The sequence below is a fragment of the Lynx rufus genome, unplaced genomic scaffold (genome assembly GCF_022079265.1).
Source record: "Lynx rufus isolate CCGP_SWC_20201006 ecotype Redwood Valley unplaced genomic scaffold, mLynRuf1.p SCAF_1, whole genome shotgun sequence".
NCBI lineage: Eukaryota > Metazoa > Chordata > Mammalia > Carnivora > Felidae > Lynx > Lynx rufus.
The window spans coordinates 215,952,996-215,980,572 of NW_025814823.1; positions in this window are offsets into that span (position 1 = coordinate 215,952,996).

Consider the following 27,577-nt stretch of genomic DNA (forward strand, 5'->3'; position numbering starts at 1 on the left):
CCTGACTCTCAGTTTAGGCTCAGGTCATGATCTCGTGGTTTCATGAATTCAAGCCCTGTGTCCAGATCTGTGCTGGCAGCTCAGAGTCCCCTTGGGATTCTCTCTCTCCCTCTCTCTCTGCTCCTCCTTGACTTGTGCTGTCTCTGTCTCTCTCAAAATAAACAAACTTAAAGAAATAAATAAAATAAATGTTACAACTTGTGATTGATGATGATATTGTGTGTTTGTAAATTCACCTCTGTTGTTCATCTCTTTTCATGTATCTGGTAGCCTCCATTGAATGTCATACTAATTTATCTTTTTTCTTTATCTCTTTATCTTTCTTGTTGTCTATCACTTTGGCTTTTTTTTTTTTTTGGTACTTTTCTTAATGATTAAGAATTCCCTTTAATTAAATATGATTAATAAGTTTTATTTAATGCATACTCATTGCACTAGCTTTCTATGTAGTAACATAGTTTTAAACATTGCAGCTGAAAACTACGTACCAAAATTTACGGGGTGCTGATAAAGCATTGCTTAGAGTAGAATGTATAGCTATAAATGCTAAGTTAAGGAAAAACAAAATCTATCAATAATCTAACATACTATTTTAATAAAGTATGAGGAAAAATAAGAGAAAAGTAAACCCATGGAATAGGATGAGAATAATAACAATGAGTACATTAAATGGAGATTATATAGAAATTATTGTTTTAATTAAAATCCACATATTCACAGTGAGAACTACATCTAACTCGAGACTAGTGTATGTATATCTTTTTATCTCCATATCTATCAATCTTTGCCTCTATTTATCCATTTACTTATGGATCTATTTATCATTTATACATATATATGTGTGTGTGTATACATACATATATACGTATATATGTATATACACGTATATATGTGTATATATATATGTATATATATACATATACATATATATAACTTTGTAAACAGGCCATTTATAATTCCCACTTTTTTATTCTTTCCTAGTAGTTTCTTTTTTTTTTATTTTTTTTTTCAACGTTTATTTATTTTTGGGACAGAGAGAGACAGAGCATGAACGGGCGAGGGGCAGAGAGAGAGAGGGAGACACAGAATCGGAAACAGGCTCCAGGCTCCGAGCCATCAGCCCAGAGCCTGACGCGGGGCTCGAACTCACGGACCGCGAGATCGTGACCTGGCTGAAGTCGGACGCTTAACCGACTGCGCCACCCAGGCGCCCCATGAACTTTAATAGAATATTTTAATGTATCCAATGCAGCTCTCCTGCTAAAACTTTCAAATGTTTTTCATTCTAGCATACATTTGCTCTACTATAAACACCTTGCAATGATCTGTACAGCTCTGCAAGCCTGGTTCCTGCCTATTTCTGCAATGTCCTCTCATGCTACACTTTCTCTTGACGCAGCCTTGTCAGAATCCTTTTGGTGAGGTTTTTGGATGCAGGGCTTTTGCACATGCCCTTCTCTGATTGTGAGACTCACTGTTCCTTCCTGTTAACCTTGCTCTTCACAGGGCAGGCTCCTTCTCATCAGATGTCTGCTAAAATGTCACCTCTTTAGAGAGGTCACTACTATTTAAGTAAGTAACCATTTTATTGTACATGATTTTATCTGATTCCTCATAGCACTTGTGACAAAATTGTAAATATATATATTTTTTTCTTATGTGTTTCTGTCTCCTATTGGAATGTATGCTCCATGAGGGACATGGCCAGACCCACCGGAGATGTTTCACGATCCCATTTTCATACCATCATATGTAGGCTTAAAACTGAAATTTCAAAGGCCATGCCTTTTTATGTTTTCTTTGTTAATACTGTAAAAGCAAGCATAATAAAATTGGAATTTGGAGTTAGAATTACATGGATTCAAGTTCTAGTTCTGTCATCTAATAGGTGTGTAGCCTTGGGCAAACTACTTAAGTTTTCTTAGTCAAGTTCCTCATCTATAAAAAGTTAATATATTTTGTTACCTGGTTTTATCCAGGGTGCATGAATTATTAAAAATAACCAAAAAAAATGGGGCACCTTGGTGGTTCCGTTGGTTATGCGTCAGACTCTTGATTCTGGCTCAGGTCATGATCTCATGGTTCTTGAGATAGAGCCTTGCCTTGAGCTTCATGCTAGACGTGGAGCCTGCTTAAGACTCCCTCTCCCTCTGCCCCTCCTCCACTTGCATTTGCTCGCTGGCATGCTCTCTCTCTCTCCCCCTCAAAATAAATAAATAAAAGTAACAAAAATGTTGTAAACAACCTACTTCCTATTCTCTCTCGCCTCCACAGTTAGTAACTGAACATAGTTGCTGCACAAGGTTTAAAGGAGTTCCAGCAACATTTTGTGCACTGCCCTCACTAACTACAGCAGAGTTATTATGCTCAGGGTTTATGATCATTGTTAGGTGGCCTAGAAACTTTTATCTCCATATCTGCTTTTGTGTTTACCTCATGTAGATGGTTGATCAGTCATACTAACTGTGCATTGGTATCATAAAAAGGTTTTGTTTGTTAGGCCTGGTTTGATTTGTCCTCTTTATATTTCATTAGATAGATTATTAACAATTTAATGATTTTTAATAAATGCCTATAATGCATAGAGCTGTTCAATCATGAATTATCACAACAATGCACTTTTAAAACTTTTTCATCATCCCCCATACTTCCATGGAGCCCATACAGATAATCCTCATTTCTCCCCCTACTGCCCAGCTGAGGCAGCCACGAGTCTTCTTTCTCTATTTTTAAATTTTCCCTTTTTGAACACTAAGAAGTTCACATAAATGGAATTATAGAATATATATTCTTTTTGCAACTGGCTTAGTTTATTTAGCAAATGAATTTTGAGATATATCCATGTTGTAACATACATCAGTATTTTTTAATGCAAAATAGTATTTCATTATATGGATATATCACATGACATCTATGCATTCACAAGTAAATAGGCATTTGGATTATTTCCAATTTTGACTATTATGAATAATTTCAACATGTTTGTTTCTCATGGGTGGATTACTAAGAATGTGACCAGTGGGGTATATGGTAAGTTTAAATTTAAAATAAATTGTCAGACTAATTACCAAAGTATCAGTAGCATCTTATATCCCCACCAGCAATGACCAAGGAATCCATTTTTCCACATATTCACCAACACTTGGTATTGTGTGAGTTTTTCATTGTAGCCATAATATTGAGTTAACAGAGATATGTCATTGTCAGCTTAATTTACATTTCTCTAACAACCTACGAGATTGCTTACCTTCTCCTGCCATTTTTAGGCATTTATACGTCTTCCTCAGGGAAACATTTGGCATTTTGTGAATTTTTAATAGAGTTTCTTATTATTGAGTTGTGAGTAATATATTCTGGATGTAGGTTCCTTGTCAAATAAGTAATTTGAAAATAATTTCTCCCAATCTATGGCTTGTCTATTCATATTCTTATTGTTATGTCTAGAGGTACAAAGTTTTTTTTTTGTTATTTCCTTTTTATTTTTAATCATTTTTATTTTTACTTAAAATATATTCTACATACTATATTAGTTCCAGGTGTACAACATGCAACATTATGATGCAACAATTATAAACATTCTGAAATATCACAATAAGTGTAGCTACCATATGTGATTATACAAAGTGATTACATTGTTGACTATAGTCCTTATGCTTTACATCTCCATGACTTATTATAATTGGAATTTATATCTCTAAATCTCCTTAAATTTTGAAGGACAACCTTGTGGGATAAAGTACTCCTGCTTGTAGGGATCTTTTCCTTTCAGCACTTTGAACACATATCATGCTACTCTGTTATGGTCTACAAAATTTCTGCTAAAAAATCAGCCAATAGCCTTATGGTGTTTCCCATGTACATGACTATTTGCTTTTCTCTTGTCGCTTTTGAGATTCCCTTTATCTTTAATATTTGGCATTGTAATTATTATGTGTGTTGGTGCTAAGCTCCTTGGGTTTGTCTTGTTTGAGGCTCTTTTCAGTTCCAGAGACTTGGATGTCTATTTCCTTCCCCAAGGTAAGGTAGTTTTTAGCTATTATTTCCTTAAATAAATTTTCTGTTCCTTTATCTTGCTCTTCTCTTTCTGGGACCCCTATCTTGTGAATGCTATTACTCTTTATGTTGTCAGAGGTCCCTTAACCTATTTTTTAAAATCCTGCTCAGTTTCATACTTCCATCATCTTGTCTTTCATTTCACTGATCTCCTCAGGGAAGAGACTTCGTACCTGTGATGTCCCTAATGGGTCCCTGCATCAGGGATTTGATTCTTGACTGTGTCTCTGCCCCTCCTAGTCTTCTCAGTGTGGCATTTTCTTTATGTTTCAGCTGTGTAATGTCTGGTCTGCCAGCATTCAAGTTATTTTCAGAGTGAGTTGCATTACATGTAGTTGTTCCCTCTGTGAGTCTGTGAGGAAGGTGAGTGAGTCCAAGTTCCACTTACTCTGCCACCTCCACCTGCTTTCATTTGGTTTTGTTTTAAAAATGAATTCCAGTTTATCTGTACTTTTTTTATTTATGCTATTGCTATAATATTTGAGATCATTCTCCCTAATCCAAAGTTACAAAGTTTATATTATTAGAAGTCTCATTGGTTTAGCTTCTAACACTAAATTTGTGTGTGTGTGTGTGTGTGTGTGTATGTGCATTCCTTAAGGTTTTCCACAAATATGATCATGTATTTTGAGAGTAAACGTTTTGCTTTTCTATAGTAGCAATGATTATTTTAGATTTATTATTTTATTTTATTGAATTGGCTAGAACAAGATGGGAATTCTTGACTTCCTATCTTAGAGGAAAAGCAGTCCTTCACTATTAAAGGATGATGTTAGCTGTAGAAGGCAATAGAACTTTCCTTCTATCCCTAGTCTTTTTAGTTTAACTTCCTGGGATATAACTTATCTAAAACTGCCATTCTTTTGTCCTAATAACTGAATTAAGAGTAATAGGTCCAGTTGTTTGGGGAGTAGAGTAGAAGTACACCTGCTGGGAGGTGTACTTGCAGATAGTATGTTAGACATGATATTGCTCTGGGTCTTTGGTGCATGTCCATATTGTCAGTCTCTGATTGATAAGCAAAGCAACTTTTAGTTCAGTATGTATGGGACAAGGGATTCGATCTGGCAGACCCAGAGTTTAGGTATTTGTTTATTCAAATAGTTCCTAATATAATTACTTCCAATGTTAACTTTATTAGATGTTTTTCCTGCAAGTTTATTCTGATCATTTTCCATTACTGTATTTCCATTTTCTCCCTACCAAAATTCTTCTAAATTCCTGGTCAATTAATAGTAAGGTGGCTTAAATGGGGTTATCCAGAAGAAGACCCTGAGATGATGATACATGTACAAGTGATTTAAAACAATATGTTTCCAGGAAAAGCTGGTCAATGACAGAGGAATCAGGATTGGGAAAAGGAGGAAACCAAGTAGGTGGTTTCATGCAAAGTATGGATGTCAGCCTGACCCTGCAGATGGGCTCTAGAGTGTGAGTTATACTTCACAGTTCCAAATTCAGAAAAATGAGCCAGGCACATAGATTCCTTCCTCCCTTAAAGGTTGGAGACCTACCAGGATCTATAGGATCTCTGCATGCAACAGTAAAGCTCCAAGCCAAGGACAGTCATCCAAAGACATTATTAGGAACATGCCTTAGAAGAAAATGTGTACGGAGTTTGGATGTGAGCCCACAGATAAAAAGAATTTAAGGGATCTGTGTGAGTACATAAAATGTCCACTACATTAGATTTACAAGCTTTGCATTACAATTGGGAAGTCTTAAGTATTTCTTATTGAACTATAACTGACCTACAATTTCCTGTCAATTTCAGTAGTAGATTGGGGTAATTTGGTATTTTCATACTTTATGAAATGATCCTCACAGTTTGTCCATTGACATCTATCACTCTATGTTATGAAAATATTGACTATATTGCCTAGGTGGCACCCCTCATGACTTATTTATAACTGGAAGTTTATACCATTTAATCACCTTTACCTAATTTGCCTTCCCTCTAAACATCGCCACCCACCTAAACAAAAGTTTGTTGCTTGTGTCTGAGTTTGTTGTTTATTTTAGATTTCACCTATAAGTGGAATCATATGGCATTTGTCTTTTTCTGTTTGACTTACTTCAATTATTATAATATCTCTAGGTCCATCCACATTGTTACAAAGGGCAGGATTTCATTACTTTTAAAATTGAGCAATATTGCAATAGGAACACACATACACCCACACAGCCTCTATCAGTTCATCGATCATCAACACTTATGGTGCTTCGGTATCTTGGTTATTATAAAAAATGCTGCAATAAACTTAGGGGTGCATATATTTCTTCAAATTGCTATTTTCATTTCTTCAGATAAATTCCTAGAATGGAATTGCTAGATTATATGATAAATTTAGTTTTTGAGGAACTTCCACATTGTTTTTCATAATGGGTATACCAATTTGCATTCCCACCAACAGTGTACAAATGTCCACTTTTCTCCTTATTCTCACCAACACTTGTTATTTTTTGTCTTTTTGATAATAGCCATTCTTGAAGGGGTGAGGTGATATCTCATTGTGGTTTTGATTTGCATTTCCCTAATGATGAGTAGTGATGTTGAGTATCTTTTCATGTGTCTGTTGGCCATCTGTATGTCTTCCTTGGGAACATGTTTATTCAAATCCTCTTCTAAAAAAAATTGTGTTGTTTTGATATTTAGTTGTGTAAGTTCTTTATATATTTTGAACATTACCCCTTATAGGATGTATGATTTGCAAATATCTTCTTCATTCAGTAGATGGCCTTTTCATTCTGTTGTTTCCTTCACTGACACTTGTTTTAAAGTCTATTTTGTTGCCCTTTGTGAAGATACAAATCCAAACAAATTTTGGTAATACTGACGTCCAAGAGCTTACTGCTATTTCTTCTAGGAGTTTTATGGTTATAGGTCTTACATTGAAGTCTTTAGTCCATCTTGAATTCATTTTTGTATATGGTCTAACATTGTGGTCCAGGTTTATTCTTTTCATGTAGCTGTCCAGTTTTCCCAGTACTATCTGTTGTAAAGACTGTAATTTCCCCTTTATATATTCATGCCTCATTTGTCATAATTTATTATACATGCATGGTTTTATTTCTGGACTTTCTATTCCGTTAATCTATGTGTCTGCTTTCATGAGAATACTATACAGTTTTGATTACCACAGCATTGTAGTATAATTTGAAGTCAGGTAGCATGATACATTTTTTGTTCGTTGTCAAGATTGCTATGGCTATTCAACGTGTTTTGTGATTGTATTTAAGATCTTTTTATTCTAGTTCTGTAAAAAAAAAAAAGGCCATTGTTATTTTGACAGGGAATGGAATGAATTAGATATGTAGATTGCTTTGGGTAGTAAAGACATTTTAACAATACTAATTCCAATTCTTCCAATCCATGAGCACAGACTCTCTTTCCATTCATTTGTGTCATCTTCAATTCCTTTTTAGCAATGTCTTATAGTTTTAAGAGTACAGGTCATTAACTCCTTGGTTAAATTTATTCCTAAGTATTTTCTTCTTTTTGATGTAATTGTACATGGAACTGTTTTCTTAATTTCTCCTTCTGATCATTAAATGTGTATAAAAACACAAACAATTTCTATATGTTAGTTTTGTCTCCTACAACTTTACTGAATTCATTTATCAATTCTAATAGTTTGGATATATATGTATATGTGTATATATGTGTATATATGACTTAGGGTATCGGTATACAGTTTTATGTCATCTACAGATAGTTTTAGTTCTTCCTTCCAATTTGAGTGCCTTTTATAAGTTTTTAATTGCCTAATTAATCTGGCTAGGACCTCTAGTACTTTTTGAATACAAGTGACAAGACTGAGGATCTTATTTTTAATCTTAGAGGAAAAGTTTCAGCTTTTCATCCTTGAGTATACTGTTAGCTGTGGGTTTGGAGTATATGTCTTTATTATGTTACGATATTTTCCTTCTGTACCCACTTTTTAGATGGTTTTTCATCATAAATGACTGTGGAATTTTGTCAATTGCCTTTTCTGCATCTATTGAGATGATCATATGATTTTTATCCTTCATTTTGTTCATGAGGTACATGATGTTGATTCACTTGGAGATGCACTTGCATCCGTGGAATAAATCGCATTTGGGCATGGTGTACAATCATTTTAATGTATTATTGAATTTGGCTTGCTACTATTTAGGATTTTTGCATATATTTTCATCAGAGCTATTGGTCTGTAATTTCCTTGCTTTGTGGTGTCTTTATCTGGTTTTGATATTAGAGTTATGCTAGACTCCTACAATGAGTTTGGTAGTGTCCTTCCTTCTCATTTTTGGGGAATAATTTGAGAAGAATAGGTATTACCTTATTTTTTAGGGGTGGCAGGGAATGTTGGTAGAATTTACTTGTAAAACTTTCTGGTCCTGGACTTTTTTTGGAGGGAGGGCTTAAATTATTGATTCAGTTTCATTACTTGCAATTGGTCTACTCATATTTTCTATTTCTTTATCATCAGTCTTGGAGGTTGTGTGTTTCTGGGAATCAGTCCATTTCTTCTAGGTTTACCAATTTGTCAGGGTATAATTCTAATAGGTTCTTAATATCCTTTGTATTTCTTTGTCGTCTTTTGTAACTTCTCTTTCATTTCTGATTTTATTCGGATCCTCTCTTTTTTCTTTCCTGGCTAGAGGTTTATCAATTTTATCTTTTCTTTTCTTTTTCTTTTCTTTCACTATGCTTATTATTTTATTATACAGTTACATTTACACTTAGAATTGTTTGTTTACATAACATTTCCAAATTGGGTTATTAGACAAAAAGCGTGTGTGTTTCTTGTTTTCTAGAAAAGTGAAATGATACCATCTACCAGAACCATCTCAATTCAGCCCCTAAAAAAGTACCAGTCCCTATTGTTCTAACATTAGTAAACAGTGTCTGTGAATATTATCATTCTGTTTTTCACTTTTCAATTTTATCTTTTCAATATTATCTTTAGCTCTTAATTTTACTGATCTTTTCTATTGTTTCAGTTATTGTTAAGTCTGTTTCAGTTATTTCTGTGCTGATCTTTACTATTTCCCTCCTACCACTAAATTTGGGCTTCTACTAACTTCCTGTTTCTTTTAGGTGTAAAGTTAGAAATTTCCTTCAATATTTTTTTGTTTGTTTCTTGAAGTAGATTTGTATCTATGAACTTCCCTCTTAGAACTGCTTTTGCTGTGTCCTGTAGATTTTAAGTTGTGTTTACATTTCAAATGTTTAGTTTCCACATGTTTGTTTTTTCCCAGTTTTTTTTTTTTCTTGTAATTGATTTTTCATTTTATACCACTGTGGTCAGATAAAATGCCTTACATAATTTCAGTTCTCTTGAATTTATTGATACTTGTTTTAAAGCCTATTTTGTCTTAAAAAAGGGGGGAGGGGGTGCCCAGTTGGCTCGGTTAAGCGTCAGGTTTTGGCTCAGGTCAAAATCTCATGGTTCAGGATCTGTGCTGACAGCTCAGAGCCTGGAGCTTGCTTCGGATTCTGTCTACCTCTCTCTCTGCCCCTCCCCCACTAGTATTCTGTCTCTCTCTCTCTCTCTCTAAAATAAATAAACATTAAAAAACAATAAATAGGGGCGCCTGGGTGGCTCAGTCGATCAAGCATCCGACTTTGACTCAGGTCATGATCTTGCAGTTTGTGAGTTCAAGCCCCTAGTCAGGCTCTGTGCTGACAGCTCAGAGACTGGAGCCTGCTTTGGATTCTGTGTTTCCTCCTCTCTCTGTCCCTCAATAATAAATAAACATTAAAAAAATAATAAAAGTCTATTTTGTGTGATGTAAGTATTGCTACTCCAGCTTTGTTTTGTTTCCATTTGTACTGTATTTTATTCATCCCTTCATTTTTTCACCCCTTCATTTTTTAAGTGAGTCTCTAGTAGGCAGCACATAGATGGGTCTTGTTTTATGTTTTTTTTATCCATTTAACTATTCTCTGCCTTTTGAATGGAGCATTAAGTCCATTTACACTTCAAGTAGTTATTGATAGGTTTGTACTAATTGCCTATTTGCTACTTATTCTCTTCCATTTGTTACGTGATGATTTCTTTAGTGTTTTGCTTGGATTTTTTTTTCTCTTTTTGTATCTTCTATAAGTTCTGTTTTGTGGTTACCATGAGATAGGTAGGTAGATATGTATAGATATAGATACGCACACACAGAGTATTCTATTTTAAGCTGACAGTGTCTTAAGTTTGAGTGCATTTTAAAACCATTATATATTTACTCCCTTCCATTTTATGTTTTTGTTATTATGCATATTTTTATTGTGTGCATCTCTTGAATACCTTTTGTAGTTGATTTTGCTACTTTTTTTCTGTTAACCTCCATATTAGCTTTCTTAAATGGCTGGTTGACTGCCTTTTCCATATATATGGCTTTACCAGTGAGGGATTATTTTATATATAATATTTCCTTCTTATTTCTAGTTTTTGTCTTTTATTTCTGCTTATAGAAGTCCCTTTAATATTTCCTGCTGGCTTAAGAGTAATGGAATCTGTCTACTTTTGCTTGTCTGAGTAACTACCTTTCTTATATTCTTATTTGTAAGTTTTACCTTTCAGCACATTGAATATATTCTGCCACTTTGTACTGGTCTGCAAAGTTTCTGCTGAAACATAAGCTTACAGAATTTCTCTTGTACGTTATTTTTTTCTCTTGCTGCCTTTAAGATTATTTTACTTTTGCATTTTAATTTTACAATGCCTTGGTGTGAATCTCTTTGGGTTCATCTTGTTTGCAACTCTCTGTACTTTCTGAAACTGGATGTCTCCTCTCCTAGGTTAGGGACATCTTCTGCCATTATTTCTTCAATTAAATTTTGTGTGCCTTTGTCTCTTTCTTCTTCTGGGACCTTTATAATGTGAATGTCAGTATGCTTGATGTTGCCCTAGAGGACACTTAAAATGAGGATATTTTAAGTTTTTAGTTTTTTAATAGGCTATTCTTATTGGCCTATTTCCAGTAGTCTGCCTTTCAAAGCATTGATCCATTATTCTGTAGCTCTGATTATTTCTTATATTTTCTAAGTCTTTGTCAAAGTTCTCACTGTGATCCTTCACTCTTTAACCATTTGTTGACCATGTATTTGATCATTACATTATATTCCCTGTCAAGTAAATTACTTCTATTCATTTGCTTAGGGATTTTTTCTCCAGGGGTTTTATCTTGTTTTGGAACACATTTCTCTGGCTCATTTGATTTGGCTTTCTGTGTTTGTTGCTACAAATTAGATGAAGCTGTTATCTCTTGTGGTCTCAAAACTGTGGCCTTAAATAGGGACATCACTGTGTAGTCTGTATTTTCCTGGTGGTGTTGGCAACCCAGCTGGAGTAGGTGAAGGCTAGGGAGTCCCAGGGTATGATACATTGGGCCACCTTGGTGGAACACCTGGACCTGGGATGGACGAGGGGTTTGGGGTACACTGGATCAGCTTTAGCAGGTTGGCTAGAGTTCGGAGTTCCTGGACCTTGTTTCCAACCAAGGTGGGAGGGGGAGCATAAAATATGGTGTTTAATGGTGCCTCAATCTCAGGTAAAGTATGAATAATTCCATGCTCATTAGTTGGAATCTCTAGGTGGCTGAGTCTGCACACGGACTCCTGAGTAATATAATACTTCTCCCTCCTCAATTTGTCATCATGGGTCTGGTTCTCTTCATTATCATGTTCCTCCTGCCTTTTTCCATGTTGCCCCTCTATCATTTGTTGTGCTGAAGCTGTTTGATCAGCCTTTAGTTTTCCTTCAGGAGGATTGCTTTCTATGTGCGTGTAAATTCATCACATCTGTAGGAGAAGGTGAGTTCAGTATCTTCTCACACAACATTGTGAACTCTTCCATGATTATTATTGTTTTCATGCAGTTGTCTGATCCTGATGGATACCTACTTGTAGGTATGAGTAGTTGCTGGCAGGCATTAAACCCTCTGAGAGTATATAATGTATTAGAGATATTAATATGATGAATAAACAGAGGATATTTCTTGGAGCAGATTCCCTGGAGCCAAGATTTAACCACTTATATTCAGATTTTATCTTTATAAGTCAATCTACAATTTTTTTGAATAATGTGTATTTGGGTTTTAATTTTTTCTGAGTCATTTTTATGAACACAATATGATATATCAGCAAACATTATCAGATTCATTGTATCCTTTTTCAAGCAACAGTATTGCAGGTGAACTTCCACCTAAATAAGGTCTTTATAGGATGGGAACAATCAGAGTAATTTTAAGTTTGGAAAACATACAGTTGAGAAAAGTTCCAGAGAGTAGTTTCAAAGCATTTTCAGATGATGATATGAGGATGGCAGTTTTTTTCTTATAATGTTTATTTATTTTTGAGAGAGAGGGAGAGACACAGAATCTGAAGCAGGCTCCAGGCTCCGTCTGAGCTGTCAGCAAAGAGTCCGATGCAGTGCTCAAACCCACGAACTGCAAGATCATGACCTGAGCCAAAGTCAGATGCTCAATAGACTAAGTCACCCAGATGCCCGTGGACAGCATTTTAATCTAATAGATTTTTCTAGTTTGACAGTTTTTGATGATTTCCGCAGGTACTCTTAAACTTTCTTGAATGGACTATATAGCAGGCATGAAGGTTGTCCCCCCATAATTCATTGTAATGAATTCTCTGAAATTTACAAGTAGACAACAAAACCTCAAAGACAGAACTGTAATCTGATCTCTATAAGAGTATATTCTTGAAACATAATCTCTGTCTATATAATCCTCTCCCTTTCTCATAGATAACCACAATAACTTATTTGCAAATAAGTTTGGTTTTGATAAACTTGGCCTGTTAATTGACAAAGTGCAGCAAGAAAGGTTATTGATCCAGGGACACCTGGGTTGCTCAGTTGGTTAAGCATCCGACTTCAGCTCAGTTCATGATCTCGCAGCTTTTGAGTTCGAGCCCCGCGTCAGGCTCTGTGCTGGCAGCTCAGAGCCTGGAGCCTGCTTTGGATTCTGTGTCTCCCTCTCTCTACCCCTTCCCCAGCTCACACTCTGTCTCTCTCTCAAAAATAAATAACCATTACAAAAAAAGAAAGAAAGGTTATTGAGCCAGATAGGTTCTTTTAAATCTGCTTTATTAGAACTTTTCATAAGGAATCTCAGATTGGACTTTTAAAAACCTCTTAAGGCTAGGAGGCCAACCTAAGGAATTGTCCAATTGTGTCCTGGTTCAAGGAGAACAGATTTTTATTGAACTTATGCAAATACATATACTGTCATGAAAAGTAAGAATATTTAATGGATTTCTGAATTCTGCAGGGATCAGGTAGAGAGAAAAAGATATACATATCAAGTTTTGTTTCAAAAATATACTTTACCTAATTTGTAGATTTCTTAAAAGACAGAGGAATAGGGGGTCTTTTAAATCTGGAAAACAAAACATTAAAGAATCAGTAATGTTTTAAATGAAGTCCTAATAATTATAATTTTTATATTGCTTCATCTTGGATTAGCAGCTTTATGAATCATTTTTTCATTAGAATTTTAGAAACTCTTACCCAGTTCAGTCTTACAATGTTAAAGTTAGCAGAAACATACATTTTAGAGTACTTGTCAGAGTGTTTTCCATGAATCCTTTGAGAATGACTCATTAGTGCACAAATATTTTTGCAAAAGCATCGGAGTAAAACAAAAAATATGAGTGACCCAGGACTTAAAAAGAACCATGGTTAAAGATCTGATAATGGTTTATTATAATATAATTAACAAGGAAATTTGGCTATTTCTGTGACATACTTTAAAAAAAATTAATGTTTATTTTTGAGAGAGAACAAGCACAAGTGGGGAAGGTGCAGGGGAACGGAAGGTCTGAAGCAGGCTCTGTGCTGACAGTAGAGAGCCTGACCTAGGGCTTGAACTCATGAACCATGGGATCAGGACCTGAGCCACCCAGGCACTCCTCTGTGACACACATTTTAAAAGACATTATACTAGGATAGATCAGATTTTTAGAAATTTCACATAATTTCTGTATTACTCATTTAAATGATATACCATAAAATATGATCTAAGATGGTTAAAATTATACTTGACAATATTTCCATTCAATTTATCAAATAACTAAACACTTATCTTTTTATTTCATTCAGAATTTTGTTTAAAATGTCAAAAGATTTAAAACATTTCACGAAATTGGGTCACTGTGAACTAATACTTAGTTATCCATTCAAAGTGGTTATTAGAAGATTTAAAAGGCAAATACAGAAAGTTACATAGTTGTACAAAGCCTTGGTTATTTTTCTAAGTAATCAGAGTCTTGATAAAGACAATGCAAAATACACTGTCTACAGAAAATTTTTCATCAGAAACAAAGTTTTCTAGGTAGATCACGTTAAAGATAAAGAAACTATGTTTATAATTTCTTATTGAGTTCAGACTAATAATCTTAAAAAATACTTTTTCCTTTTAACAGAAAACCAAATTCTAATCCTGTAATAGCATACATTTGATATTAAAACTCTTTTGGGGATGCCTGGGGCTCAGTTAAGTGACGTGATTTTGGCTCAGGTCATAATCTCATAGTTTGTGGGATCGAACCCTATGGGGGGCTTTGCACTGACAGCACAGAGCTCACTTGAGATTCTCCCTTCCTCTCTGCTCCTGCTCCCCTCTCAAAAGAAATAAACTTAAACAACCTAACTTAAACCATTTCAATTTTAGCTCAACCACGCATAAAATTATTTTCTCAAGATCTATTTTCCACCAACCTTCTGTAATTTCTGTATCTTGGAATATTTTCAGACAAAACTATTTATTTCCCCTTGAAAAATACAAAAGTCCATGTCCTTTAGGCCTTTTCTTATCCAAAATTACATTCCATTTTTTTAACCTACGTTTTATATACAACTGCTTTCTTTCATTCTTATTTCTAGTAGTTTCTTAGCCTTAATAATCCTTAATTCCTAATGAAAACTAAGAAGTAATCATCTGAGGACAGGCAAGTTAATAAATAATTACAGAGACATGTTTTTTATAGTATAATTTTTAGTGTAGCAAAATAGTAATAGACCCAAAAGTCTTTTGTCACTCTCTAAAAATTAAAAGACGAAACTGATAAATTTGTTTATATTTAATGTTTCAGTATATTATCTTATTTGGAAATAATCTAGTCATTGCATTTGAGTAGAAATTTTGTGCTCATTTACATTTATTTAAAATATTTGTTGTTATGCTTGGATTAGACAATAAATAACTAATCACCTCATTTTTCTTGTTGACAAATTTTTAACACAGAGATTATGAGCTTATTTGATTAGAAAACCAAGGTAGAACAAGTTACATGTTTGCAATTATGTTTAGTATTAAAAACAAGCATGTCTTCAGAGTTGTCATTAAATCAACAAATTAAACTAGCTTCTATAGATTACAGATTATCCTGGGTCATGTGAACTTGAAAAACCTTTGGGTTAATTTCTGTATTTCTTTTTAAAAAAAATTTTTTTTTTCAACGTTTATTTATTTTTGGGACAGAGAGAGACAGAGCACGAATGGGGGAGGGGCAGAGAGAGAGGGAGACACAGAACCGGAAACAGGCTCCAGGCTCTGAGCCATCAGCCCAGAGCCCGACACGGGGCTCGAACTCCCGGACCGCGAGATCGTGACCTGGCTGAAGTCGGACGCTCAACCGACTGCGCCACCCAGACGCCCCGGTATTTCTTAAAGTTTTACAAATACATAAGCACTTATTTTTCTATAACTCGACTAAATAGAGCTCTTTGCATATATATAGTATATATGTAATTTATATATATTATATATACATATATACATATACATTATATATAATATATATACATATATATGTGTATATGTACATTATATATACATATGCAATGTATATATACATAATATTTGTAAACAGGGATCATATATTAAAAAATAGCCATGTCTCTGGTACAAAACTCAAAAGAATAGTTGGATTCAAATTATGTTTCTGACATATAGACTAAGTTTTCCCACTCAGGTGGCTAACATTGTTTAAAAGTTTTCTATTTGCATACCATAAAGATTTTTTAGAACTATTTTGTAGTCATTTTATCTCTTAGAACTTCTGAATACTAAAATATGCATTTCTTTGAGCAGTTGGAGAAACTCTCAAATAATTATCTCAGTTAAAGCTTTCTCAAAAGGGCCACTACAATTACAAAAGTGCACTCCTTTTCCCTAAATAGTCCATAGACCAGGTAGAGTCATCTTTGCCTTTAGATTCCCTAAGACGTCTAACTATGAGGTACCCTGTTTTCCAACAGATTTTGAACAGAATAGGGTGACTTACCAAGAAACTTCAACAAATACACGTTCCTCTTGAACCTGTAAATGTGGCATTATTTAGAAATAGATTATGATTACTCTTGTATCCCTTGGATAAATTCCTAGCAGTGCTATTGCTGGGTCATAGGGTAGGTCTATTTTTAATTTTCTGAGGAACCTCCACACTGCTTTCCAGAGCGGCTGCACCAATTTGCATTCCCACCAACAGTGCAAGAGGGTTCCCGTTTCTCCACATCCTCTCCAGCATCTATAGTCTCCTGATTTGTTCATTTTGGCCACTCTGACTGGCGTGAGGTGATACCTGAGTGTGGTTTTGATTTGTATTTCCCTGATAAGGAGCGACGCTGAACATCTTTTCATGTGCCTGTTGGCCATCTGGATGTCTTCTTTAGAGAAGTGTCTATTCATGTTTTCTGCCCATTTCTTCACTGGGTTATTTGTTTTTCGGGTGTGGAGTTTGGTGAGTTCTTTATAGATTTTAGATACTAGCCCTTTGTCCGATATGTCATGAATGGATAAAGAAATTGTGGTATATATACACAATGGAATACTACGTGGCAATGAGAAAAAATGAAATATGGCCTTTTGTAGCAACATGGATGGAACTGGAGAGTGTGATGCTAAGTGAAATAAGCCATACAGAGAAAGACAGATACCATATGGTTTCACTCTTATGTGGATCCTGAGAAACTTAACAGGAACCCATGGGGGAGGGGAGGGAAAAAAAAAAAAAAGAGGTTAGAGGGGGAGAGAGCCAAAGCATAAGAGACTGTTAAAAACTGAGAACAAACTGAGGGTTGATGGGGGGTGGGAGGGAGGGGAGGGTGGGTGATGGGTATTGAGGAGGGCACCTTTTGGGATGAGCACTGGGTGTTGTATGGAAACCAATTTGTCAATAAATTTCATATATATAAAAAAAAGAAAAAAAAAGAAAAAAAAAGAAATAGATTATGATGGGGTTATGCTTATAAGAGTGGACCCTAATTCCAATGACTAGTACCTTTGTGAGATTAAGGAGAAGGAAATTTTGATGCAAAGACACAGAAAAATACAGAGAAAAGATGGCCATCTAAAGATGAGGCAGAAATTGTAATGATGTAACTTTGAGCCAAGTAATGCTAAGGATTGTTAGTGAACTGCCAAAGCTGAGGCAAAAAAAGGATTCTTCCTTGAAAATTTCAGGGAAAGCGTTACAGGACTGACATTTTCATTTCAGACATCTCCCAGAGTATAACAAAACAAACTCCTATTGGTTTAAGCCACCCAGTTGTGGTAAATCATTATGGCGGCTCTAGGAAGCTAATACACTATTCATCCCTCTACTTCATCTTGCATTCAAATCCTCTGTAAGCCTTCTCTAACAGCCATGAAGCCATGTGCCTCTCTGTAGTACTCTCATTGTGCCCTTTGCATTGTCATTCATAGCACTGAACACATTATATTAAAATTCCCTGCCAATGAGTTTGCTTCCATAGTGTTTTCAACTATTTAATTGTGTATGATACTGTGCAACAATCTGTGCACATGAAATTGAACACTTTGCAGAGTTTTGACATATGAATGTACCTGTCAGAATATTACCTAATCAACACACCACACTGTTCTGTTGAAAATGACTATTTGATAAAATATATCTTAATTATTTAACAGTGAAAGTAGAATAACTTTTGTCCACCAGTGCCCTTACTTGTGACAAGGACAATGCTGGCAAAGATATAAAGTGAAGTGCATGTAAAAATAATATGAAATATTGAAATTAACTTGATCATTAAAATAGAAAATGTTTGTACAAAATGCAAATTATTTATAATACATTTTGACTAATACTATTAAAGGAGATTCCTCTGCAAATGAAATGTGTTCAGTATTTTGCTAACAAATTGCATGTCAGTATTAATTATGATTGTGAAAGATAAATATACACAATAAAAGAGAGCTCATTAAAGATAGATTCACTCCATTATTTTCTTAATTATTTTTAACCATAATATATTCTTTCCAGAAATAAAACTTGCTTGAAATTTGCAAATATTTAAATGCTCATTTTCTTCACAGACACCATTAATACAAGAACTTCATACAATGCATTTACACATAAAGCACTTCTAGGGTACAAAACCACATTTTAATTATATACTATCAGCTAATGATATCTGAATAAAGCACACATGTAAAAACAATTTCAGGAGAAATCTAAAAATCTATTGGAGTTTTAAAATCAAACAATAGGTAACTCTATGAAATAGAAAAAGGAAGGTAATTTACTAGACAGAAATTTCATACATTTATCCAAATTAAATACATTTAATCATAAACATGACTTAAAGATAAATGATTATATTTTGTGAAAATTATTATTTCTTTTGCTTTAGCTTGAATGAATTCAGATAATCTAGCACAGTAAATTCTTCCCATAATTTGAACATTATACTTATTTTATTTAAAAGATATACCTAACAGGACTTCTTGTTTCAGCCCTAACACACACACACACACAAACACTTAAGTCATCCCTCTAAGACACACAACAGGAAAATCCTGAAAAACCCAGAAATTAATGCATAATTTAGTACTAAATATGGAATCCAGTTTGTAGGGCAAATCACCATCCCAAAGTCTAGAAAAACAGGTAGACTCACATGGTCACAGCAAAAATCTGCTTACCTGGAGAAAAAGCTACAGAAGCCATAAAATGGTAGGGCCTCTGTAGTGGTAACATTGATTAGTCCATCAAGTCCAGCAGCAACTTGAGTGTTGAGTGAGAAATTCCTGGGTGCTACATTCTTTAGGGAGCACCCAAATTGCATGAGTTTTATATCTAGAAATATCCCAAGTTTCTCTCATAATGAAGAGTCAAGAAAATCCTCTCTGGTGTTAGGAATGGGGAAGGTAACCATATTAGTTTCTTAGGGCTGCTGTAACAAATCATCATAAATCTAAGACTTAAATAATAGAGATGTATATCTTACCGTTCTGGAAACTAGAAGTTAAAAATCAATTTCACTGACCTGAAAGGGTCAACAAGGCTGTTCTTCCTTAGGAGACTTGAAGGGAGACTTCATTTCTTGCTCTTCCAGGTCCTGGTGGCTGCTGTATCCCTGACATATGGCCATATCATTCCAATCTCTGCTTCTGTGGCCACATTGTCTCCTCTTCCTTTACATGCTTCTTATGAGGACACATATGATTAAATTTAGGGCCCACCTGGAAGATTGATGATAATATGCCTAATGTCAATACACTTAATCACATCTGCAAAGAGCTTTTTGCCTTCTGAGTTAACAATTACAGGTTCCAGTGATTAAGACCTGATATCTTTGAGTGGCCATTATTCCATCAATAGCATACACATTTTCAAATATTCACAGAATATTCTCCATGACAATAAGCTAATCTATGAGCAAAGACTTTACTTGTTTTATCTTACCTGAGGAAGAGCATTTATCCCAAATCAGTCCCATTTAGCATTCTTGTCTTACATAAATTAAAAAAAAATGTATAAAGATGTCTTAACTATGAGGGATCCTGTTTTCCAACAGCTGTTGTAAAACTTAAGGAATAATGTATTTTCCATGCTTTTGAACAGAATAGGGTGACTTAAACAAAACACATGTCCATCTTGAACTTGTGTACGTGACATTATTTAGAAATGGAATTGGTGCAGATATAATCAAGTTATGATGGGGTCATGCTTGATACAGTTATCCCATGGATGTAAGGGTAGTTCAGTATCTTCAAATCAATCAATGTGATGCAGTTCATTAAAAAAAGAAAGGATAAAAACCATGGATAATCAAGGGTGATCATATCTTCTCAATAGCTGCAGAAAAAAGCATTTGACAAAGTACATCTATTCATTCATGATAAAAACTTCCAACAAAGGAGGTTTAGAGAGAACATATCTCAACATAATAAAGGCTACATATGAAAAACCCACAGCTAACATCATAGTCAGTGGTGAAAAACTGAGAGCTTTTCCTCTAAAATCAGGAATAACACAAGGATGTCTACTATCACCATTTTTATTCAACATAGTACTGGAAGTACTAGCCACAACAAAGAAGAAAAGAGAATAAAGGGCATCCAGATTGATAAGGGATAAGTAAAACTATTTGCAGAAATATTATATATAGAAAACTCTAAAGACTCCACCAAAAAAGCTACTAGAACTGTTAAATGAATTTAGTAAAGTCACAGGATACAAAATATACAGAAATTAGCTGCATTTCTATACACTAATAAAAAGCAGAGAAATTAAAACAATCTCATTTGAAATTACATCAAAAAAATAAAATACCTAGGAATAAACTTAACCAAGGTAGTGAGGTAAAAGATCTATTTTCCAAAAACTGCAAAACCCTATGATAGAAATTGAAGATGACACAAATAGAAAGATATTCCATACTCATAGATTAGAAAAACAATACTGTTAACATGCCCATTCTATCCAAAGCAATCTATAAATTTAATCCAATTTCTACCCAAATACTGACATTTTTCACAAAGCTAAAACAAATAGTACTGAAATCTGTATGAAACCACAAAGCAATATCAAGAAAGAACAAAATTGGAGGTATCACAATTCCAGATTTCACAATATACTTCAAAGCTGTAACAAAATAGTAGGTACTCTCACAAAAATACACACATAAATCAATGAAACATAATAGCTTAGTAATAAACCTACATTTATATGATTAATTCATGACAAAGGAGGCAAGAATATACAATGGGGAAAAGACGATCTCTGCAACAAATGGTGCTGGGAAACCTGGACCACTTTCTTACACCACACACAAAATTAATTCAAAATGAATTAAACATCTAAGTGTGAGACCTGAAATCATAAAACTCCTACAGGAAAACATAGGCAGTAATTTCTCTGACATCAGGTTAGCAACATTTTATGGATAGGTCCCCTCAGGCAAAGAAAACAAAAGCAAAAATAATTATTGAGACTATACCAAAAAAAAAAGTGTTTGCACAACAAAGGAAATTACCAACAAAACAGAAAGGCAACCTACTATGAGAAGATACTTGCAAATCATGTCTGATTAAGGAGTAATATCCAAAATATGTAAAGAACTTATACAACTCAAAGCATATGCACAAAAAACCCTCAAACAGTGATATTAAAAAATGGCCAGGAAATCTGATCAAACTTTTTTTTTTCAAAGAGGACATACAGATGGCCAAGATGACACATGAAAAGATGCTCAACATCACTAATCTTAGGGAGATGTAAATCAAAACTATAACAAATATGACCTTGCACCTTCCAGAATGACTAAAATAAAAACCAAAAGAAATAACAGATATTGGGTGCCTGAGTGGCTCAGTTGGTTAAGCATCTGACTCTTGATTTTGGTTCAGGTCATCATCTCATGGTTCTTAAGTTTGATCCCCACTTTGGGCTCTAGAGCTGACAGTGCAGATACTGCTTGGTATTCTGTCTCCCTCTCTCTGACCCTCCCCTGTTTGCTGTCTATATCTCTGTCAAAATAAATAAAGATATTAAAAAAAGAAATAAGTTTTGGTAAGGATGTGGAAAAAAAGGAAGCTGAGTGAACTGTTGGAGGTAATTCAAATTGGGGCAGCTACTGTGGAAAGTGGTACAGAGGTTCCTAAAAAAATTAAAAAATAGAATTGCACATATGATTGCACAATAATTCTACTGGGTATTTGCCCAAAGAAAATGAAAATGCTAATTCAAAAAGATACATGTATTCCTGTGTTTACTGCATTACTTATGATAGTTAAGATATGGAAGCAACCCAAGTGTCCATTGATAGATGAATGGATAAAGATATGTATATGTACACACACACACACACACACCGACACATATTCACAATGGAATATTACTTAGCCATAAAAAAGAATGAGATTTTGCCATTTGTAACAACATAGGTGGACCTAGAGGGTATAAGGCTAAATGAAATAAGTCAGAGAAAAACAAATACCATATGATTTCATTCATGTGGAACTTAAACAAATAGACCAATAAACATAGGAGACAAATAAACAGACTCTTAAATATAGAGAACTGTAGCCAGAGGGGAAGTACATAGGGGAATGAGTAAAATAAATAAATGAGATTAAGAGCTCACTTATTTTGATGAGCTTTAAATAATATGTAGAAATCATATATAGAATTATTAAATCATGATATTATAAACCTAAAACTAATATAACATTGTATGTTAATTATACTTTATTAAAACAATCTCATAGAGAAACTGTTTGTAAATTATACAAAGAACTCTTTTTTTTTTTTAATTTTTTTTTTTCAACGTTTATTTATTTTTGGGACAGAGAGAGACAGAGCATGAACGGGGCAGGGGCAGAGAGAGGGAGACACAGAATCGGAAACAGGCTCCAGGCTCTGAGCCATCAGCCCAGAGCCCGACGCGGGGCTCGAACTCACGGACCGCGAGATCGTGACCTGGCTGAAGTCGGATGCTTAACCGACTGCGCCACCCAGGCGCCCCTACAAAGAACTCTTAAAACACGATGAAACAAAAAAAATCCAATCAAAATGTGCGAAATATCTGAATAGACACCTCACCAAAGAAGACATTCAGATGGCAATTAATCATTTGAACTCAAGCTCAAAATCACTTGTCATTAGGGCTTTACAGAATAGAATAACACCACGTAGGTACCTACCTATTAGATTACCTAAAATCCAAAACCTGGCAATACTTGTTGTTAGAAAGCAAGTCGAGCAATGGAAACTATTTTTCTATTTACATGATATTCTGGAAAAGGTAAACTATAATAATTGTAGAGAAATTGACGACTCCCAGGTGTCCATGAGAAGGCATTGAGAAGGCTGAATAAGTGAAGCTTGGGAAATTTTAGTGTGGTTAAACTACAGTGTATGAGGCAGTAATGATGGCTGCATGACACTACAGATTGGTCAATACTCAGAATTTTAGAGCACAATAATTGAACCTTAATAAATGAAAAACAAATTTAAGTCCTTTAACAGAGCAGAGGATTCCAGGATGCGATGCAGAATATGGAAAAAAACAATTCAACTGTATTAGAAATGTGTTATCCTCACTGGAAGGGGTACAAGAGATTGCTAATATAAGCAATTTTGGAGTGAATGTAATCTCTAAGACTAAAGGCAATGGAAACTGTACATGAGAACTGCATCCAGTTGATAAAATTGCTTTTCACGGGTATGGGTTAATAATTCTGATATTATACATATACACAACTGAATAATTAAGTAAATAGATGAAGGATGGTAGGAGTCAGTTTTCTCACTTTTGGAATGGGAGATTGAACATAAGGAAGAAAAAGAGACTAAAATAATACGGCTACTGATCAGCATCACAGACTGCAGTATTAACTCATATTTAACTGAATGTGGATACAGATAACCATTTAGAAATATCTGTAGAGACGTACATCCATAGAATCGTACTGTTTGGAATACAGTTGAGGTGGAGAGATAGCTGAGATGGCGGGTGTTGGAGTAATGGATGAAACACAGCAAGCCAAAATGAAAGAATTAAGCCTTAGTCACTTACTACAATATTATAAACAAGCATCTAAACGGGAAGAAGTGACAACACGGTGCTGCATTCCATGCTTCCCTAATGAATGGTGTGCCAGGCAAAGACCTGAAGATTGTCTTACAGTAGAGGCGTCTTTGAACAAAACATTCCTGCAGATTTATGGACTGTGAAGCCAGGGGTGCATGGACGATGGTAGGAAGAGAGGAAAGATGTGGAAGTAGAAACGTAGTAAGTATTTAAGGGGTACTTAGGATCTTTAAGAAATCCCCTTCTTACCCTGATAAGGAGGTTTCTGAAGACAACTTTGGTTGAGGACCCCAAGTCAAGAAATCTAGAAATGAAGGCACCAGAGCACTGAGTATGGTGCCATTTAACTTGCCCTATTGTTCTCTTTCTCTCTCTCTTTCTCTATCTGTCTCTGTCTCTCTCTCTCCCTGCTCATAACTAGACAAGAAAAGCAACTGCCTGAAATCACAGTGAAAAGCAGCAGCATGATAGCACTAAAAGATGCAAATCAGAGCTCTTTTAAGCTCCATTCTCGGTTGTCAATATTTGTCCTGTCTGGTAATTCCATGAAATTTTCAGTAAAAAAAAAAAAAAGTCTTAATTTGACCTGACTCAGAATTCACCAGTGGCCAGACATGTTTTTCTGGCCAATCAGTGGCAATTGTTTAACGTTACAGATATTCCAGACAATAAAAGTTGGAACAAACAATAGGCTAACCAAAAGACTTAAATAAAAAACAAAAATAAAAACAAAAACAAAAAAATGGGGGGAATACAAAGTCTACATAAGGCTTTGGACTGTGAATATGTGAATTTTTACATATTCCTAGAAGGTTATGCACAGATTAAAGCCTGAATGTTAAGACTTGTAGGTATACCACAGCCAACATACAGAAATCCTCAGCAAAAATTGGGAAGGTTATTAATCACAAGCATCTAAGGAAATCACTATAAATACATTAGTTGTTCACTAAGCGACCCAAAAGGAAATTCCAGTGAAAATTCAATTACAGAAAGAATACATTCTTTACATAATTAACTTTGAAATGCCTCTAAACAAACAAACAGCAATAACAACAAATGCTGGAGGTGGTCTGATTTCCAGAATTGTCATATTATATATTATTTAATATATCCATGTTTAAAAACTACAAAATATACAAAGAAATAAGAAAGTATGGCCAATACAAAGAAAAGGAAGCAGTCAATATAAACCCAGGAAGCTAGTGGCTTGACTTAAACTCAACAAAGACATGAAATCAGTTATCTTAAATATGTTCAAAGAACTTAAGAAAAACATATTTAAGGTACTAAGCAAAGTATATGAGTGATATTTATCAAATATAGTGTATCCATGAAGGATGGCAATCATTTAAAAAATTAGATGGAAATTTAAAAGTTGAAAATCATAATAAGCAGCATGCAGAATTCAGTAAAAGGGCCCCAGAGCAGTTTTTACTTAGCAGAAGAAATAACAAATTTGAAGAGAACTAAACTGAGATTATCTCAGTTGATTATCAGATTATATTACTCAGGTATTCTCAATTATCTTAGTCTGAGAAACTGAAAGAAACGATTAAAAATATCAAAATTCTCTAAGACTTGTGGCACAATGTGATGAGTATCAACATAGACTTAATGTGATTATCAGAATGAAAAGAGAAAGAAAAGTCATGGAAAGAATATTTGAAGAAATAATGGACCAGGGGTGCCTGGGTGTCTCGGTTGATTAAGTATCCAGCTCTCGGTTTTGGGTCAGGTCATGATGTCATGGTTGATGAGTTCAAGCCCTGCACTGGGTTCTGTGCTGAGAGTGTGGAGCCTGCTTGGGACTCTCTCTCTCTCTCTCTCTCTCTCTCTCTCTCTCTCTCCCTCTCTTTCTGCCCCTTCCCTGCATGTGCTTTCTCTCTCTCAAATAAACTTAAAAAAAAAAAGACAATGGACCAAACCTTCACAAATTTGGTGAAAAGCATTAATATTGCTATCTTTTAAAAGCTCAACACATTTCAAATGAGATACACTGAAAGAGATCCACACCTAGACAAGTTATAAACATTAACAAAAAAAGAACCTTGAAATTAGCATGAGAGATACAACTCATCACACACAAGGACTCCACTAAAAGATTGACAGCTTTTTTCATCAGAAACCATACAAGCCAAAAGGCAGTGGAATGATATAGTCAAAATAATATGAAAAAATATTATAATTCAAGAATTATGTATCTAGAACTATCTGTTGAAAAAATGGACATTAAGAAATTCTCAGATTAAAAAAAAACTGAGGATTTTGTTGCTTACTGACCTGCTCTAGAGAAAGAAAAACGTACGAATGGTGATCTTTCAGGCTGAAATAAATGACAGCAGACGATTATTTGAATCCTGCGGAAGGCATAAAGAACACCGTTAAAGATAACTGCATAGGTGAATGGCAGCATAAATGTGGTTTTTGAAGCTTTTTTTCTCCTATATGAATTGAATGACAATTATGAAAATCAATATTTCTAAATCTGAACTGTCATGCAGTGTACAAAGATATAATTTTTCTGATAGCAGCACAAAGAAGGGAGAGATAATTAAGATAAAAGAATATATTTTTGTATACTCTTGAAAATGTTAGTATCAATTGAAGAAGACTGTCATAATTCAAGATGTTAATTGTAAGAACAAGGACAACCATTGGGAAAACATCACAAAAATGTAGTCAAATAACAAATGTACATTAAAAAGATACCTATTTGATAAAAAAGAAAGTAATAATTTAAAGATAGAGAAACAAATTAAATGTATGACTTATAGAAAGCAAATAGCTCACTAAGTGACATAAATCTTGCCTAATTAATTCTATTAAATTCTAATGGATTAACTTTACAATAAAAATAAAGATTTGCAGAATGGATAAAATCAAAATTTAACATTATGTTGCCTTTAGGAGACAACTGAACTTCAAAACCACAGACTGAAAATAAAATGATAGAAAAAAAAAAAGCCATGAAACAATAATAAAAAAGGCCTGCAATGTTTAATATCAGACAAAATAGACTTTAGTACAGAAATTGTTACTAGAGACAAAGATATTAATGCTAAAAGCTTCAGTTAATTAAAATATATAAATACATATGTACTTCATATTAGATCCCTATAGTACATAAACCAATAATTCATAAATTTGAAGGGAAACAAATGATTTAAGAATAATATATGGATATTTTTGCACTTTTAATAATGGATATAATATCTAACATAAGATAATAAATAGATCTGAACTATGTTACAGACCAACTATAAGTAAACATTTCTACAGAACACTCTACCCAACATCACCAGAAAACATATTCATCTTAAGTGCATGTAGAATATTCTCCTGAATAGATAATGTGTCAGGTCACATTAACAAGTCTCAAAAGTTTTAATGAAATATTACAAAATATATTCTTCCAATAATAAAAGGATATATAAATTCAACAACATTCTCCAAGATAACTACTGAGTAAAATATGAAATCACAAGTGAAATTATAAAATAATTTGAGAGGAGTGAAAAGAAAAACACAGCATACCTAAACATACTAATAAAGCATTTCTTAAGAGAAATTTATTGTTATAAATGCTATTTAAAAATAATTTTGAAGGGTGGGGAGTTCCAGGGTGGCTCAGTTAGTTGAGCTTACAACTTTGGCCCTGGTCATCATCTCGTGGTTCATAGGTT